The sequence below is a fragment of the Sphaerodactylus townsendi genome, linkage group LG17 (genome assembly GCF_021028975.2).
Source record: "Sphaerodactylus townsendi isolate TG3544 linkage group LG17, MPM_Stown_v2.3, whole genome shotgun sequence".
NCBI lineage: Eukaryota > Metazoa > Chordata > Lepidosauria > Squamata > Sphaerodactylidae > Sphaerodactylus > Sphaerodactylus townsendi.
Window position 1 is genome coordinate 27698168 of NC_059441.1, and position 18624 is coordinate 27716791.

Below are 18624 nucleotides of genomic sequence, written 5' to 3' on the forward strand. Positions count from 1 at the left end.
ATGGCGCAGCAAGGCTCGCGTGCTCTTGGGGAATGCTGCAATTCTGACCCGCTTTATTTGCGGGTAGTAAAATGAAGTGGGGAACAATTTCTCCGTGCTCAAAAGCTGCGGAGTGCAACAAGCATAAGGTGTAAAGCCCTTTGGCAACCAAAAGAGCTAAGTGGGGAAAGGCCCCTGTGTTTCTTGTTTTAGAAATGCCCCAGGGGGGAGCTTTAAAACACCCAGTTTCTTTTGGAAAGGAAGAGACTCTTGGCCTTGAAATGCACATTTGGATGACAACACAGTTGTCTGAGACCTTTGTGTCCTTCCATTGCTACCCCAGGCCCTTCGCTGGGGCCAGTGTGTCTCTGAATTATCTCTGGTTGCTGGGGCGGTTGTAAATTTCTCACAGCCTGCCAGGAGAACAAAGACTGTCCACCGGCGGAGAGTTCACACCCTTTGCCCGGCAATTTGGCTGCTGGCATGCCTGGGACGCATCCCTCCTGGCTGCCGCTGCTGATCTCAGCCCTGACATCTTCATTTCTTACCGTCTAACAAATCAGAGTTGTAGGAAAGTCATTTTGCAGAGGGAGACAGAGGGGCAGCTGTTGTCTCACTGCTGGCACCTAAGATTAGGCGCCTGCTGGCACTGTGAATTTCAGCTTTCTGGCTCAGAGTGAATCCATCAGGCCGTCAAGTTGCAGGGGCAACCCATTCTTCGTGGGCATTAAAGCCCTCTTTGATGTCAACTCCTGTTCTTTCTCCACCGCTGAGCAGCAGAGGGACTGTCCAGTTGGCAAAGAAGTCTCCATGGCCAAAACCCGGGCGGCACAGACTTCAAAGTGCCCGCCGTGCATAATGTTCAGAGGTGGCTTGCCGTTGGCTGATTTTTTTTCATTTAGCCTTTATTTGGCATAAGCAGTATAAAATCACATCTAATCGCATCACAATGCAAAGCTTGTGTAACCTCTAATCTGTGGGTTCTGTGGGGCAGAACTTGGAAGGAGTTGCAAGAACTAAATTTTAAAACAAAATGGTTTTGCTTTCTTAACAAATAACACTTTTAACATTAACATTTAACTTTTAACAATTTACAGTCCTTCTAGGTTGCATTTCAAGTCCTTATCTTGACAATCTACTGATAATTGCCAAGTCCAATTCTTCCTGCTGGTGGATTTGGCTTATAGAGACTTCAGAGGCTTGGTGAATGGGATCCAAGATGATGAAAGGTCCCCAAGAACTCCATCAATTACATACATAGCAAGCCCTGAAACAATAGAATTCTAACATTTACAAAAGAGCAAAATAAACAACTCCCTTCCACTAGTTCCCAACAACTTTGCAGTTACCTTAAACAAGGTGTTAAGAGCTTATAAAGAATTAAATCAAGGTCCCAGCCTGGTAGCCTTGCTTCCTCCAACTTCCCCAGTTTTGGAGCCTCCTGCTGCTTTGAGTCTCCATCCCTTTCTGCGTCAACCCATTCCTGAACATAAAGCGTTACACTTGCAGCATATAAGAAATGAAGTTGATTCATACATACTGTTGCTTATGGGACATTTCCAGCAGAAAGTTTGCAGCCATTTTACAGAATGAAGCATCAATTATTTAATAAGAACAATGGTCTGCTTAGTTCATCCGGCAGCTAGGTATCATGAAAGCAACCTGGAGTGTTGACTCTCATACTTGCTGAATTTAGGACAACAGAATAATTGGTGAGTTAATGTTTCTAATTGATTTGCATCACATGAACACACCTTTTGCACATTTCTAGATTGTTATATCTACCGTGGCATGGCAGAAGGGAAAACATTGAGGCTGAGTGAAAAAACTCTTCTCTGATCTGGATTGGTCAGATGATGCAGATAGGAGGCCATTCTGTTATGTTGTAAGGAGTTGAGAGAGATGTAAGGTGAACAAGTTTTCCTCGCTGCCAGAGTTAAATAGTTCCATTCTCTCACCAACAATTTTTGTTTTAATAATTTATGCGATACTGAACAAGTTAAAGGTAAAAGGGAGTCAAGGGGTATACCAATTGATTTGATCTTCCTCTCTATCAGTGAGAACCATGAATTACTCTGGGTATCTGATAGTATTAGGTGAACCAGAGAGTGCTTATTGTGTGTACGGCAAGTGCAAGGTTGGCTAATTTTAGTAACTAACAAGTTTAATAGAGCCCCACTTTAACTTTGCCTGATGAGAACAGACACTTAAATATTTAATTGTGGGGGCGGGATGGGTGGAATTGAGTATGGTTTAAATGTTATACTCAAACCATTTCAAAGCTCTGTGTAGAGATTATTGTTCTTAGAACTTGCTGAAGTCAGCCAAAACAAACTGTAGCCCATGCAAAGACTGTTCTTGATAGACTCTGGATGGGTTCCCACTCCACCATTTTACCAGAATGCAATTCTTTAGTGGACTTTTCTGGGGAAGTTCAGTTTCACTAGAATTTATCCTATCACTTCTCTTAGCAAAGGAAATGAAAATCACATTTGTGCTGGCTTTATGTTCATGGTTTGCCCCAAAGATCTTGGAAATTATAGTTTGGTTAGTTTGTACAAGTACCAAAAGTACTAACTAGACCATCTGGATAACCCTTGGGTTGCAGACCCTGAACTATTATTATTATTATAATTATTATTATTATTATTATTATTATTATTATTATTATTATTATTATTATAAAACAGTTATACACAGCAAACAAGATCAATATGCTGGATTTTGTATTACATCACCCGTCGGACACTTCCCAAGCATCTAGGACTGTGTGATGTATCGACCGAATAATGCGTGCAGAGCGAAATGTAGGGTTGGCCTTTTGCAGCTGACATATGGTGATTTTGTCAGCGCCAATTGTTTTAAGTGCCGTTCAAGATCTTTAGGCACTGCGCGATGCCGATCACCACTGGGACCACCTGCACTGATTTGTGCCAGAGTCTTTGTAGTTCAATCCTTAAATCCTCATTATCGTGTAAGAAGTTTTTCCAGTTGCTTCTCATCAATCCTGCTGTCACCAGGAATTGCAACATCAACTATCCACACTTCAACTATCCAACATCAACTATCCACAACATCAACTACCCCACGGGTGCCGCCTTGTCGTTGGCCCGGGGGCTTAACTGCTTCTGTGATGTTGAGAGGCTGCGCTAACTGGTTGGTGAGTGCAAACTACCGACAGGTTCAACCATGCCAGAGTGAAGATGCTCCAATTGAGGAGAAAGGACTAAGTGCACCCAACCCATTAAAATATGGTGAAACAAACTCAAAGAAGGGGGTCTATACACCGGCTCGACTAAATGGTCGTACGCCCAGGGATAATAATAAGGACCAGTGAGATTGCTGAGTCGAACCTGGGCATCCGTCGACAAAGTTGGGCTACAGGAACCGGGACCCATTTAGCTGGACAGGCAACCAGGGCATGGGCCTTGCAGAGCAACTGGAAACAAAACAACTACCAAAGCTGACTGAGAAATTTTTCAATGTCAGAGATGATGATGATGATGATGATGATGAAGTGATGATAGTATTGATGATGATGATGATGATTGATGATTATGTATTATTGTGTATACACATAACAACACAGCACAAGTGTCTGGAATTCATCTCTGAGATATCGGAGTCAGCCTTCCCAAAGGACCTAGGATATTAAGAGGTATTTAAGTAGAATATGTGCAGTTCCTAGAAGTGCTGCTTTCTGCAGCATGTAGACTGATGTTCTGTCAAGTTTAGAAGCTTTCCAGATGTTTTTTCAAGATTTCTTGGGAGTTCCTCCTAGAGCACGTCACGACAGGCTACTAGTGGGATTACTGTTGTTCTTTTTTTTACAATGTCCGTTTCAACTTCAATTTGTAGGTCCTTGTCTTTTGTGATCTTTTCCAGCTCTTTGTCCTCTACCCTGCTGTCAACTGGCACAGCAACATCTATGATCCAAACATGTTTTTTCTCTATCACTGTTATGTCTGGGGTGTTGTGTGCCAGGTGTCTGTCTGTCTGTATTCTAAAGTCCCAGAATATTTCTTCTTCTTCTTCTTCTTCTTCTTCTTCTTCTTCTTCTTCTTCTTCTTCTTCTTCTTCTTCTTCTTCTTCTTCTTCTTCTTCTTCTTCTTCTTCTTCTTCTTCTTCTTCTTCTTCTTCTTCTTCTTCTTCTTCTTCTTCTTCTTCTTCTTCTTCTTCTTCTTCTTCTTCTTATTATTATTATTATTATTATTATTATTATTATTATTATTATTATTATTTAGGTTTATATACACAGCCACTCCCCGGAGGGACTCAGGTGAAGAACTAGACAGACGAGACAGTTATCTGTATCATCCTAACTAGGCAGGCAGGCAGGCAGATAGACAGACAGACAGAGCCAGTCAGAAGCACTGCAGGGCAAAAGTCCCCAACAGGCCTGCTCCCTTCAGAGAGCCAGCGTGGCGTAGTGGTTAAGAGCAGGTGGATTCTAAACTGGAGAACCAGGTTTGATTCCCCGCTCCTCCATCTGAGTGGCAGAGGCTTATCTGTAGAACCAGATCGTTTTCCGCACTCCTCCATTCCTGCACTGGAGTGCCCACCCTTGAGCCTAGTCACAGTCCTCTCCAGAATTCTCTCAGCCCCACCTACTACCTCACCAAGGTGTCTGTTTGTGGACAGAGGGAAGGGGAAAAGAGCTTGTCAAGCCTCCCGGAGGTCTCCGTACAGGTGAGAAAGGTGGGGTGTAAATCCAAACTCTTCTTCTTCTAAGGGGATTTAGTGGGTACCAGGAAAAGTGTTAGTGTGTGCTGTGGCACCCAGGGGCACCATGTTGTAGACTCCTGGTCTAGACCAGGGGTCTTCAAACTATGCCCCCCCAGATGTTCATGAACTACAATTCCCATCAGCCCTGCCACTTAGCCATGCTGGCAGAAGGGGACTGAAGTGGAGAGTATGCCAGTCCATGGTGAGCTATCTGGAGGAGCCATAGAGACTTGCCTCCCCTGGTCTGGAACAGTGGGGAGCAAGTCCAGGAAGGTGAGGAAGGGAGAAAGAGGAAGTAACCAGGAGTTAAACTACATTGACATGTGTGTCCAGATTTTCCTTTTTTTTTCCTCTTGGAAGGCTAGAGATTACTTGCCGAAAAGGTCCACACAAGGAGGAAGAGAAGAGTTTGGACGTTATACCTCCCCTTCTCTGCTGTAGGGAAGATCTCACAGTGGCTTACCGAAGAGCTCCTTCCTTTCCCACAACAGGGCACCTTGCGAGGCAGGTGGGAGGCTGAGAGAGAGTTTGGAGAGACTGTGAATAGCTAAGGAGACACCCAGCAGGGAATGTAGGAGTGGGAAGACGAATCTGAGTTCTCTCTAGATGAGGAGTCCAGCTGCTCACATGGAAGGCGTGGGGGAATCAAATCCAGTTCTAGGAGTCCCACACGCTTCTGTACCAGGCGAAGGTGCGAATTGACATTTTGCAGAAGGGGTAAAGGAGCAGCCTTTCCCCGAAAAATCACCACATCCACACAAGGAGTCAACACTTATAAGCGGACTTTGAGGCATAAAGGTTGGAGACCAGCACTCTTGCAGGCAACAGTGAAATAGAGAGGGTTAAGAGCTCGTGTATCTAATCTGGAGGAACCAAGTTTGATTCCCCGCTCTGCCGCCTGAGCTGTGGAGGCTTATCTGGGGAATTCAGATTAGCCTCAGATTAGCCTGTGCACTCCCACACACGCCAGCTGGGTGACCTTGGGCTAGTCACAGCTTCTCGGAGCTCTCTCAGCCTCACCTACCTCACAGGGTATTATTTTGTTGGCCCAGGGGGAACTGGGTCAAGGAGATTGTAAGCCCCTTTGAGTCTCCTGCAAGGCGAATTCGAGCAAAGGCCGGATATATGATCCAAACTCCTCTTCTTCTTCTCTTTCCCACTAGAAAGCTACTATCCATGACAGCTGGAAGATCCTTTTGCCGCTTCGGTTTCCTCTGCAACCTTTACCATCTATCTCTCTCCCCTCCCAGGGTATTCTTCTTCTCCGTTGCTCCGGTTTTCCCTGAAATAAATAGTGGCACCGCTTTTCGCTTTTTGTCAACTTCCCACTGTTTCCCCAGGTAGCGGCTCTAATGCCGACCACTTTGAGAAGAAGAATATTTTCCTTCCCTTGTGCTTTCCCATCTCTGTCGCTCAGGCTTCGGAGATTTGGGCCCCAGTGTTCAACATCTGTTGTGCTCTGTTTTTAGTTTTTTTTGGGGGGGGGGAGAAGACAGAGGAGCAAAACCAATCCGTAAGGAGTCAGAGCCCACACGTCCCCATGAAGAAAATAGTGCATTTTAGTCTTCCAGGGCGAAGCTAAGGGGAGGGAGGGAGGTGAGAGCTTCCTCAAATTTTTTTTTGAGCGTTGTGGGAGAGAGTTTTTTTGTGCTCACCAGGATTAGAACTCTAGGGCTCATTCCGCTTTTATGCAAGAATAGTACACTTTCAAACTGCTTTCAGCTCTTTGATGCTGTGCGGAATAGCAAACGCCACTTGCAAACAGTTGTGGAAGTGGTTTGAAAACGCGTTATTTTGCGTGTGTGGAAGGGGCCTGAATCACCCTCTGAAATGGAGCTGTGGTAGATCCAAGATAGACAACAGGGTCCCACCTTGGGGACTCCGTTTGGGTAGAAAAGTGGCATCAAAAAAGACCAGACCACAATGCGCATGGCCGGAAGACCCACAACAACCAGTTGAATCCAGCCGTGAAAGCCTTCGACAAGACACTGGCATCAAAATGTTTCCAGCAAGCGAACATGAACAGAATGGCGGCTTCTTCTTCAAATGTGGAACTCACTGCCACAGGTGAAGGAGACTGGCCGAAGGGCAACCCAAGGAATATCCTAACTTTTATGTCCATGGTCAAGAGCTCTCCAGCAAACGAATGTACAGCCTGACTCAGATCAGATCTGGACAGGTATGGTTCTGATTTAAATTGGATGTCAACATTGCAGCCTAAAAATTGAGGTTTAAGAATCACTAGAGAGAGATCAAACAAAGAGTCGCGCATAGAATTGCATGCCCCTGGATTCGACCCCTAAACATTTGTAATCATTGGGATGCCAGCCTCAAAGTGGGCACAGGGATCCCACTGCAAATTCCAGTTCATCTCCAGAACAAGAAGAAGAAGAAGAAGAAGAGAGAAGAAGAAAGAAGAAGAAGAGAAGAAGGAGGAGGAGGAGGAGGAGGAGGAGGAGGAGGAGGTTGGATTTATATCCCCCTTTCTCTCCTGCAGGAGACTCAAAGGGGCTGACAATCTCCCTTGCCCTTCCCCCCTCACAAGCAAACACCTACCCTGTGAGGTGGGTGGGGACTGAGAGGAAACTCCGAAGCTGTGACTAGCCAAGGTCACCCAGCTGGCGTGTAGTTGGGAATGCACAGGCTTTACTCTGAATTCCCCAGATAAAGCCTCCACAGCTCAGAGAGCGGACAGAGCTGGGAGAATCAAAGCCAGGTTCCACTCCAGATCAGAGTGCACCCGCTCTTAACCTCCTACGCCAGTGCTGCTCCCTACAGAAATCAGATCCCCTGGAGCACGAAGGCGTGGGAGAGGGTCAAATGGTGCTCAGGGCAAAATAAACAGAGGCTGGGGAACAGGGCTCAGGGAAGGACCCCTGCCACTGAGCCCGCCCGCTGTAGTCCATATGGAGGTCGCTTCTTTTAGCAGGCCAGTCGCTGCCTTGGACTATCTTTTACCCAGTTACGGTGAGAGCATTTCAACCACATGCCCATGGAGCCTTTGCTCCAATATGCAGAATTGTAATCTCCAGTAATTTCCCTTGGCACTGCTATCTCGTGGCAGTGAAGGTTTTACTGAAACAGTGCTCCATACGTGTTTGTGCGCTGACTGGATGAAAAGAGCGCATGTGTTCAAAGTTTCCACCCCTATCCATGCCGTTTACTTTCGGACCCTGTCTTCTTGCAGCTGCCAATCTGTGGGCTAGAAACGGCGCTTCTGGAGGACTTCTTAAATAAATCTGTAATTGTTATAGCACCATAATGATATAATAATGAATTGTCTTTTAAAGTCCTCAACCATACCCCTACATGGGAGGAGGAGATCAAAGCTGCAACCCAAAACCACTTATTTATCGCATAGAAGTGCCAACACGGCAATTTAACGCTGAATACTGAGGTTTTAGTTTAGAAAAAAACAGAGTGGCTCAAAGCGTGTGTTACTCAGGAGTAAGCTTGGTGGTAGTGCGGTGGCTTTGCTTTGAAGCAACCATGCAACTCTTCAACGAAGGTGACTCATAGCTGACCCTAGGAGGGGTTTACACTCAAAAGCAAGCCCCATTGCCAGCATCATAGCTTACTCTCCAGGGTAAAGGATCGTGCTTTGGATTCTTCCGCATGAAAATCAGTGGGGTTTAACAGCTTAACAGGGTTACCTACACTGCTTCCACAAAACTAGGGTCTTAGGTTTTAATGCCAATAGTAGGAGCCCAAGAGAGGCCCAGGTTAGCCCTAGATATTGTGTGTATTGTGGGGGAGCACTCTGTTTTACCGATGCCCACAGAGAGGGCTCTGAGTTACCACCTCTGGCACCACTTACCATAGGTTACCGCCACCACTGTTGCTTAGCCACAAAGAGATGCAAAGCGGAGACTCCCTCACCAAGTGGATGCAATCCTACAAAAAAATAATCTACCAAAAAGATTTTGGGAGAGTTGCTAAGGACCAAACGGAAAGGGACAAACTATTTCCTTTTTTTATTATGACTGCTTTTTTTGCTCTATTATGACTGCTTTTGCTCTGTCGATTGCCAGCGAGACCAACTGTGCCAGCGAGACCAACTGTCTCCGCTTTATTTATAAATACAGCATTACATTAATAAAGCTTTTATACAAAAGGCTATTTATTAGCTGACCGTCCCACCCGGAGGTCTTTCAGAGCAAGCAAAGAAGATGATTTTCTGGAGGTTGAAATGGTCACAGAAATGAGGAATGAGTAGCCAAAGGTTTTGAACATGAATCCCTCATTGGCACCGTGCTAGAAGCTTGCTGGACTTGAAAGGCGAAGAATCTCCGAGGGAGACATTTCAAAGGCGGCGTTTCCAGAAGAGACACTTTGCCCTTGCAAACTCCCTGTTGATTTTTTCAGCGCGCAGCTGTACGCGCACGCGGATCTTACTAGTGCATGGGACTCAAAGAGGGTAGAATTGCTTCACCACCTCTACAACACAGGATTAGAAGAGCAGTTCTGAACAGGTCTACTCCGATCTATTCTTTCAGTGGGAAAGCGTTCTTAGGATGCGATGGCACGGCTTCAGAGGAATGCCAGTTTCAAATCTCAAGCGCAGTTGGCTGTGCTTAATTTCAAGAGAAATGGATTTTGGGGAATTTGGGGAATTCAGGTGGGGAGGGATGGGAAGAACCCCAAAATTATCCAGCTCAGAGCCTGGGTAACCATCTGAAGCTGCTGAATCAGACCATTGGTTTCCGCCAAGCTTAGTATCTACCTCTCCTCTGATTGGCAGCTGTTCATCTTAGGGCCAAAGCAACGTTTCCTCCCCAAAGATGTTTCACCAAGGCCCCTCAGCAGGAAAATGCTGAGATTTAAGCTTACAACACCATCCAGCTGGCTTTTAAACAGGGGAGTCCGTCGGCTCTTAACCACTGACTTACCATGTTTGTTGGTGGTGTCCAGTAACCGCATGAACATACTTTTGCTGAATAATTCTCAACTTAAGATCCCTGGGAGAGCAGGCGTGCCCTGTGCCCTACTCGCGGTGCCACCTGCCCGGAATGCCTCCGGAGATGCCCCTACCATGTACCCCCTTCATGAAAGCCCGGCCTGCACTCTCTACCATGGCTCTCCATCCAGGCAGTGGCGGGGATTCAAGCGGAGTTCGCACCAATTTGGCAGAACGGTTGTTAAAAAATGATGCTTGTAAGAAACAACCAGTTGTTAGAATTATTTGAATCCCACCACTGTGTCCAGGGCGTTTGCACCCTGCCACTGGCAATGGGCGTGACTTACCACTGCATGGCCTTCAGCTTGCAAAGCCTGATGGGACATCATTCATTCACAGGGTCATCGTGAAAGTTGGCAGTGACTTCCCCAGCACACAGCACACAATGCAGAAACAAGGGACTGCAAACAAGGAGCAGCAGTGAAGCGTAGGAGAGGTTAAGAGCTTCGTTTATCTAATCTGGAGGAACCGGGTTTGATTCCCAGCTACATGCCGCCCTGGAGCCTGTGGAGAGCTTATCTGGGGAATTCAGATTTAGCCTGTGCACTCCTGCGCCATGCTGGGTGGGCATGGGCTGATGCCTTCTCAAAGCTCTCTCCAGCCCACCTACCTCACAGGGTGTTTGTTGTGAGGGGGGAAGGGCAAGGAGATTGTAAGCCCCTTTGAGTCTCCTACAGGAGAGAAAGGGGGGATATAAATCCAAACTCCTCTTCTTCTTCTTCTTCTTCTTCTTCTTCTTCTTCTTCTTCTTCTTCTTCTTCTTCTTCTTCTTCTTCTTCTTCTTCTTCTTCTTCTTCTTCTTCTTCTTCTTCTTCTTCTTCTTCTTCTTCTTCTTCTTCTTCTTCTTCTTCTTCTTTCTCCTGAGTCTATCGATATCCAATAAGACCGCATGTTGCTAGCAAATTGAATGAATGAATAAATGCCTTTATTGGCATTAAAAAGAGAAAAAAATGACTGCTAGCAAATTACTGTTGCTGCAATTCCTTAGGGAGCCAGGGTGGTGTAGCGGTTAAGACCGGGGGACTACAATCTGAGAACTGGATTGCTTTCCTCACTCCTACACATGAAGCCTGGCGAGTGTCAGGCCTGATTTCTGTGGGTTTCTGCTTTGTTCGAATTCTTGTGTTTGCTAGCTTGCAGCCTGCCAACAACCAGGTGTGTTATCAGTTGTTCCCTGGCGCTGGCCTCTTGAAGGCCACATTCTCAAAACAGCTTCTTTGCTTCCTTGCTTGGATGGGAGGGAGGGGATAAATGCTTATATGGGTAACCGCTCTGCTAAATTGGCAGAACTGTCTTGCAACTGGGGTGCTGTCTGGTTTCCAGGCTGCATGGCCGTGTTCTAGCAGCATTCTCTCCTGCGGCGTTTAAGCCTGCATCTGTGGCTGGCATCTTCAGAGGATCTGATGGTAGGAATGGAAAGCAGAGTGGAATATATATATACTGTGAGAGTCAAAAGGTGGGAAAGGCCATCTGAATAGAGAGTAAGCCTGGAGATCGCGAGACACACAAAGATCTGTTGCTTCATTCCATTCCTACTATCAGAATCCTCCTGAGAAAGATGCCCAGCCACAGATGCGGCGGAAGCGATCAGGAGAGAGAATGCTGCTAGAACTTTCGCTGACCAGCCTGGCCGGAAAGCCACACAGCACCCCAGTGATTCCGGCCGTGAAAGCCTTTGACAATACATTGTCTTGCAACTGTTCCTGATCTGTCTTCTGCCGGCAATAAAGAAACCTTTGTGCTCCTTCAAGTGTCTTCATTGCCTGGTCAAGGCGGTCTTGACATTGGGTGACCTCGGGCCAGTCACAGTTCTCTCAGAACTCTCTCAACCCCACCTACCTCACAAGGTGACTGTTGCGAAGAGATGAAATGGAAGCTGCTTAGAGGCTCCTTATAGGAGAGAAAGGCAGGGCATACATCCAAACGCTTCTTCTGAGATTCCTGTGGCCCCCTCCCCTCCGCTTTTCAAAACAGGATGCTTCCATCTTCCCTTGCAGCGTCTCATTGGAGTATGAGAAAACAGAAGCCAACTCTGGATTCTTTTATAAGAGTGTGGAAGAAAGGGAGAACCTAGTGAAAGCAGAAAGGAAGTTAATTGAAGAGATGGTAAAGAAAAGATCGACTTGAAAAGAAGCATCTGCAAAGACTCTAATAAAGGCTGTGTTGTGATCAACCAAAAGGGAATTGACCCTTTTTCCTTGGGCGCTCTTGCAAAAGTAGGGATTATAGCTCTGTGCTTGTGGCGGTGTTGCTATGATTTCAGTAGATGACATTTCACTTGACTGCCTGGAACATGCAGGCCTCGTCTATGGATACACACTGGGCAGAGGCGGAACGAGAGGGAACTGAGCCTGGTGTACGTTCACGCCCTGCGCCCCTGCTGCACCCCCATCTGCCCCATCCCGCAATGCCCCCATAATGCCCTGCCACGTCCCCGCCATGCCCCACAAGGGCGATGCACCCAGTGCGTCGTGCATCCCCTGTCCCCTGGGCGCTACGCCACTGACACTGGGTGAAGAGAAGTTCACCTTCATTGAAAAATGGGACAACCCTCAATCTGTGACTCTGTTGATCCGGGGACCCAATCAGCACACACTGATGCAAATCGAGGATGCAGTCAGAGGTGGGCTTCCTGCTGCCAGACCTGCAGTTGAAGATGGCTGCGTATTTCCAGGTGCTGGAGCAGTCGAGGTAGCCATAGCCGATGCCCTTGCGAAACATGAGCCCAGTATCAAAGGAAAGGCCCAACTTGGGGTTTCTGGCTTTTGCTGATGCGCTGCTTACCATTCCTAAGGTACCTGCTCAGTATGTCTTCTTGGCTTCTAGAGCAGCAGTGGTGTAGTGGTTAAGAGCAGGTGCATTGTAATCTGGAGGAACTGGGTTTGATTCCCCGTTCTGCCACTTGAGCTGTGGAGGCTTCTCTGGGGAATTCAGATTAGCCTGTGCACTCCCGCACACGCCAGCTGGGTGAACTTGGGCTAGTCACAGTTCTTTGGAGCTCTCTCAACCCCACTTACCTCACAGGGTGTTTGTTGTGAGGGGGAAAGGAGATTGTAAGCCCCTTTGAGTCTCCTACAGGAGAGAAAAGGGGGATATAAATCCAAACTCCTCCTCCTCCTCCTCCTCCTCCTCCTCCTCCTCCTCCTCTTCTTCTTCTTCTTCTTCTTCTTCTTCTTCTTCTTCTTCTTCTTCTTCTTCTTCTTCTTCTTCTTCTTCTTCTTCTTCTTCTTCTTCTTCTTCTTCTTCTTCTTCTTCTTCTTCCAGGTGCTCTTCCTGTCAAAAAGCACCCTGCTACGGACAAATGCACCGGCACACTCCAAACAATTCTCAAAACCGAAAGCCACGACCGTTGCTCAGAAATGGACCAAGTGCACAGAAAATCTCTTTCCCTTTGGACGATCCTCTAATGGTGACTTTTAAAATGGGCTTCACACACTTGGTGACTGGCAAACGTTCTCTGTAAATTGGCAATCATTCTTGCGCCGCCGCCCCACCCCCTCGGCCCCGCAATCATTAGTTCAAATTAGAGACCCCGCAGGGACACAGTTGGATTTCTCCCAAAGGACTGTTCAGCGTGGCTTTTTTTGTGGCTCCGAGTCAATGGTTTATTCTGTTCAGGGCTGCGGACGGGAACAAGAGAATGGTTTCGTAATGGAGGCGCCTGGTCCAATTTTTGTGCATTCTTTATTCAACAACAACAACAACAACCTTTATTAGGCATATAAAATAAGCTCTAGAACGTTACCCGACATTTGTGATTTACAAAGCAAGAATATCATCAAAACACAGAGAAACTGTATCTAGCATTAGAGGTTACTTAGAAAGTTCTGTCACTTGTAAAAGAATTGTTACTACTTTTCCCAAGAGGATGATGTCTGTATGGTTTAACAGAAACCCCACAACAGAATTGTCAGAGTCTCTTTCAGATTTGTCTAGGGCCAGGAGAGAAATTCCTAATACCCACGTTGTAAGGAACCAGTAAAGTCCAGGCCAAAAGTAACTTTTCAAGTTCTTTATTGAGCTGGCATTCTAAGTCGATCACAAGCAATGTGGGAACTGGCCCCCCAACATTTGAACAGCCTCTTTTACGGGCTCCCCACCAGTTCCCGCCAAAGTTAGATAAACACCCTTAGTTCCCATCCGAAAACCTCCTTGAAACAGTTTCACACAGACAGGCGAAAGAAACAGTAGATACAGATAATAGAAACACTCCCCGCTCTGGGCGTCCCGCCAACCTAGTCAGAAGAGACCCTTCCAAGGTTAAGCAGCAACTTTACACACGTATCTCGGACAGTCGAGGATAACATGAGCAAGAGTCTCTGCTTGGTTTTTACAGTGTGGACAAACCCGATCCTGGAGAGGGATAGATAAATAGCGACCTTTCGTAATGGCAGATGGGAAAGTATTGCATTAATAATCTTGTAATAATCCATCTCTGTTGGGGTTCAGTTAATAATTTGAGATATTCAGCTATATGCCCCTGTTCAGGTACTATTCTGACGGAAAAGGGTTAGCATGATTTATTTGCTTGCCCCAGTAAGATATGGTGTTCCTGTTATAAAAGTTTGTTTTTTAAGATCTGGAATATCTCTCTGGGTGACAACATACAAAGGTCTTCAAATAGTAAACCTAGAGAGTAAATTTTTTGATTTGAGTAATTTATACCATTCAGAGGCGAATAGGTCTGTGCATTCTTTATTCGCAGAATTTCTAATACTCCCAAAATGAACCCCCCTGTCCCAAGAAAACAATTTTGAACCCCTTTTAATCCTCCCACCCAAGACCAAATATATGATGACGACACTGTCATCCTCCTTGTTCTTCGCCCAGCAGCTTCAAGACTACAAACACCATGATGCATTACACCTGCAAGCAAAATGGCAGCTTGTACAGTTTGCAGTTAAAGAGCTTTCTTCAGTGATGACTAACTTTAAAAGCATAGATGGCTTCTGATTGCTGGGGATCCTAGCTCCCCCCCCCCCCCCCCAGCTAAATACAAGAGCCAGACACTATCTTGCAGCTGACAAATGGGAAGATGGATCTCTGGTAAGAAAGAGTGTGGTACAGTGGCATGAAAGCCATCTATTTGTTCATTCATTTCTACCCATCTTGCGTCCCTGATAATGACCCAAGTGGCTTACAGCAGTTCCCTTCCCCATTTTAGCCCCGTCATAACTCTGTCAGGTAGGTTAGGCTGAGAGTGTGTGACCGGACCAGGGTTACCCAGTGAACTTCCATGGCAGAGCAGGGGTTCAAATTTGGCGTAATGGTTAAGAGCAGGTGTACTCTAATCTGGAGGAACCGGGTTTGATTCCCCACTGTGCCACTTGATCTATGGAGGCTTATCTGGGGAATTCAGATTAGCCTGTGCACTCCCACACACGCCAGCTGGGTGACCTTGGGCTAGTGACAGCTTCTTGGAGCTCTCTCAGCCCCACCTACCTCACAGGGTGTTTGTTGTGAGGGGGGAGGGAAAGGAGTTTGTAAGCCCCTTTGAGTCTCCTTGCAGGAGAGAAAGGGGGGATATAAATTCAACACTTCTTCTTCTTGAGCATCATCATCATCATCATCATCATCATCATCTTCTTCTTCTTCTTCTTCTTCTTCTTCTTCTTCTTCTTCTTCTTCTTCTTCTTCTTCTTCTTCTTCTTCTTCTTCTTGAGCACCTTCTCTTGTTCAGCTTCCTCCCAGGATTTGTTCTAAGGGACAGATCAGCTCGTTCCTTCGCTCCTAGAAGTAACGCATTCCACATGTCGGCTCCGCAGGGGGCTTGTTTAAAAAGGCTCACCGATGCCCATCTTTTCCTGAAGGAATGACCTTTTCCTTGTCTGGAGTGCAAGTGACTAGGTTTGCAGCACCTTGGAGAAAAGGTTGCTATAGTGATCAGACGTCAAGCTCCGTAGCAGTGACGGCGAACCTTTTCGAGGCCGAGTGCCCAAATTGCAACCCAAAACCCACTTATTTATCGCAAAGTGCCAACCCGGCGATTTAACCTGAATACTGAGGTTTTAGTTTAGAAAAAATAGTTGGCTCTGAGGTGTGCTTTACTCAGGAGTAAGCTTCATGGTAGTCAGTGGTTTTGATTTGAAGCCACCGTGCAACGCTTGGAATGGGTTTACTCAGAAGCACGTCCCAGTGCCAGCAACCGAGCTTACTCCCAGGTAAAGGATCGCGCTTTAGTTCACACCCTGTCTTCTTACAGCTGCCAATCTGTGGGCTAGAACGGCTTCTGGAGGACTTCTTAAATAAATCTGTAATTGTTATAGCACCATAATGATATAATAATGAATTATCTTTTTTAAAGTCCTCAACCACCCCCTCATGGGGAGGAGATCAAAGCTGCAACCCAAAACCCACTTATTTATCGCAAAGTGCCAACATGGTAATTTAACCTGAATACTGAGGTTTTAGTTTAGAAAAAAAACAGGTGGCTCCAAGCCGTGTGTTACTCAGGAGTAAGCTTGGTAGTAGTCGGTGGCTTTGCTTTGAAGCAACCATGCAACTCTTCCAACCGGTGACTCACGACCCTAGGAGGGTTTACTCAAAAGCAAGCCCCATTGCCAGCATCAGAGCTTACTCCCAGGTAAAGGATCGCGCTTTAGCTCTTCCCATGGAAATCAGTGGGGTTTAACAGCACTGAACAGGGTTACCTACACTGCTTCCCCAAAACTAGGTCTTAGGTTTAATGCTAATAATCTCCCTGAAATAATTACACTATTATCACTCTGGGGGCCTGGCGGGGTAAGGGTTGTGGGGGGAGAGGGATGTAAAACTTTTGCTCTTCAAAACCCAATAAACCCCCCACCACAGAATAGAAGTAAAAAGGCAGTCAAGGAAGGCAATCCTAAGCAAGAATGCTAAGCAAGAATGTACGTGTGCCCACAGAGAGAGCTCTGAGTGCCACCTCTGGCACCCGTGCCATAGGTTCGCCACCATTGCTCCTCTCTGGGGCAACAGCTAGGGACCGGATTACGCTGGTCCTAAACCAACTGCACTGGCTGCCAATTGAGTACCGGGTCATGTTTAAAGTTTTGGTATTGACCTTCAAAGCCATTCGTGGCCTTGGCCCTGCTTATCTGAGGGACCGTCTCTCCCTTTACTGCCCTTCTAGGCCCCTCCGCTCGTCGGAGGCGGACCTACTGGTGATCCCTGACCCCAAGGCGATCAGGCTGGCCTCTACAAGAGCCAGGGCTTTTACGGCTCTGGCCCCTACCTGGTGGAACAGGCTTCAAGGTGAGATCAGGGCCCTGCGGGACTTACAAAGTTTCCGCAGGGCCTGCAAAACGGACCTGTTCCGCCAGGCGTTTGGCCAGCCGGGATGATGTCAACTCCGCCATAAGAACATCTGGCCTCCCGTGGGTACATAAAGGGGGGGAGGGAGGGGTTGAAGCCATCTGTAGTTTTAGTATTTTATGTATTATTTTATGTAAATTATATACTATGATGTTTTAAATTGTTTTATCACTGTTGGACACCGCCCTGAGCTTTTGGGGAGGGCGGTATATAAATAAATAAATAAATGAATGAATGAATGAATGAATGAATGAATGAATGAATGAAATAACAAGCTCTGCTCCCCCCCCCCCAACCCCACCGGCGCAAATTCTCTGCCTAGCGCCGGAGCCCCTCTTTCCAGCGCTGGGTGTCAAATGGATGCAGAGAAGCATGGGAAGCAGATGGCCCAGCGACTGAAGACGTTTTCAAAACATTTCAGCCAGAGAATTGTTTCAAAAGGGGATTCATTTAAAACATTTCGAGGCTGGAAGTAAAACATTTGGCGGTAAGAACTGCACGCAACTCGCTGGAGGAAACGTTTTATTTCCTGCCTCGAAACATTTTAGAAGGTTTATGCAGAAGGGGCCTATAAATAGCATAAATAAATAAGTCCAAAGTGGATCATAGAAGAAAGTAATACGCTTCCTGCTAAGCACATAAATACACATGGAACGTTGTTATCCAAAATCAGACGTTTGGTCTATTGATCAAAGCGTGGTGTAGTGGTTAAAAGCAGGTGCACTCTAATCTGGAGAACTGGGTTTGATTCCTCACTCTGCCACTTGAGCTGTGGAGGCTTATCTGGTGAACCAGATTAGCTTGTGCACTCCAACACATGCCAGCCGGGTGACCTCGGGCTAGTCACGGTTCTGCGGAGCTCTCTCAGCCCCACCCACCTAATGGGGTGTTTGTTGTGAGGGGGGAAGGGAAAGGAGATCATAAGCCCCCTTAAGTCTCCCTAAAGGAGAGGAAAAGGGGGGATATAAATCCAAACTACTCCTCCTCCTCCTCTTCTTCTTCTTCCTCTTCCTCCTCCTCCTTCTTCCATACCACCCCTTGCAGGGTGAGTCCTTTTTAACTTGAGATGCTGGGATTGTACCACAAATCTTGGACCACAAAGCAGATGCTCAGCTGCTAAGCCTAAAGGAAACTGCCTCATACTAACTCAAACCATTGGTCTATCAAAGTCAGTAACGTCTACTCTGATGAGTTACAATTCTCCAAGGTCTCGGGCCTTCCCCATCAATTCCAGACTGATTATTTTAACTACTGGTGCTCAGCATTTCCGCAACTCAGATGTTCCTTCACACCATGGATCTTTTATGCCGGTGTAACCCCCATGCTCAGAATGGGTTGACCCAGAAAGGGGTGGAGACCCAAAGCAAGAGAAGGCTGCAGAGCTCATGTAGTTGGAGGAGACAAGGCTACCAGACTCGGACCTTGATTGGTATAAGCCCTTAACACCTTGTTAAGGGCTTCTTTTTGTGTTTGTAATGGGTGAGAGTTCTCCTGGAAACCTTCATCATGTTGAATCCTGTTCATCAAGCCCTTGGAGTCTTCAGGAGCCAACCCCCTTGCAAAGAAGAATTGGACTTGGCAGTATCAGTAGACTGTAAATATAAGGACTTGAAAATGCAACCTGAACAGGACCTTGAAATGTGATGTTAAATGTTGATGTTATATGTTAA

General features: G+C 46.6%; 1 pseudogene; it reads left to right on the forward strand.

Annotated features, from left to right (window-relative positions):
- LOC125424426 lies at positions 1 to 12503 on the forward strand (annotated as a pseudogene).
- The last annotated feature ends 6121 nt before the right edge of the window (positions 12504 to 18624 follow it).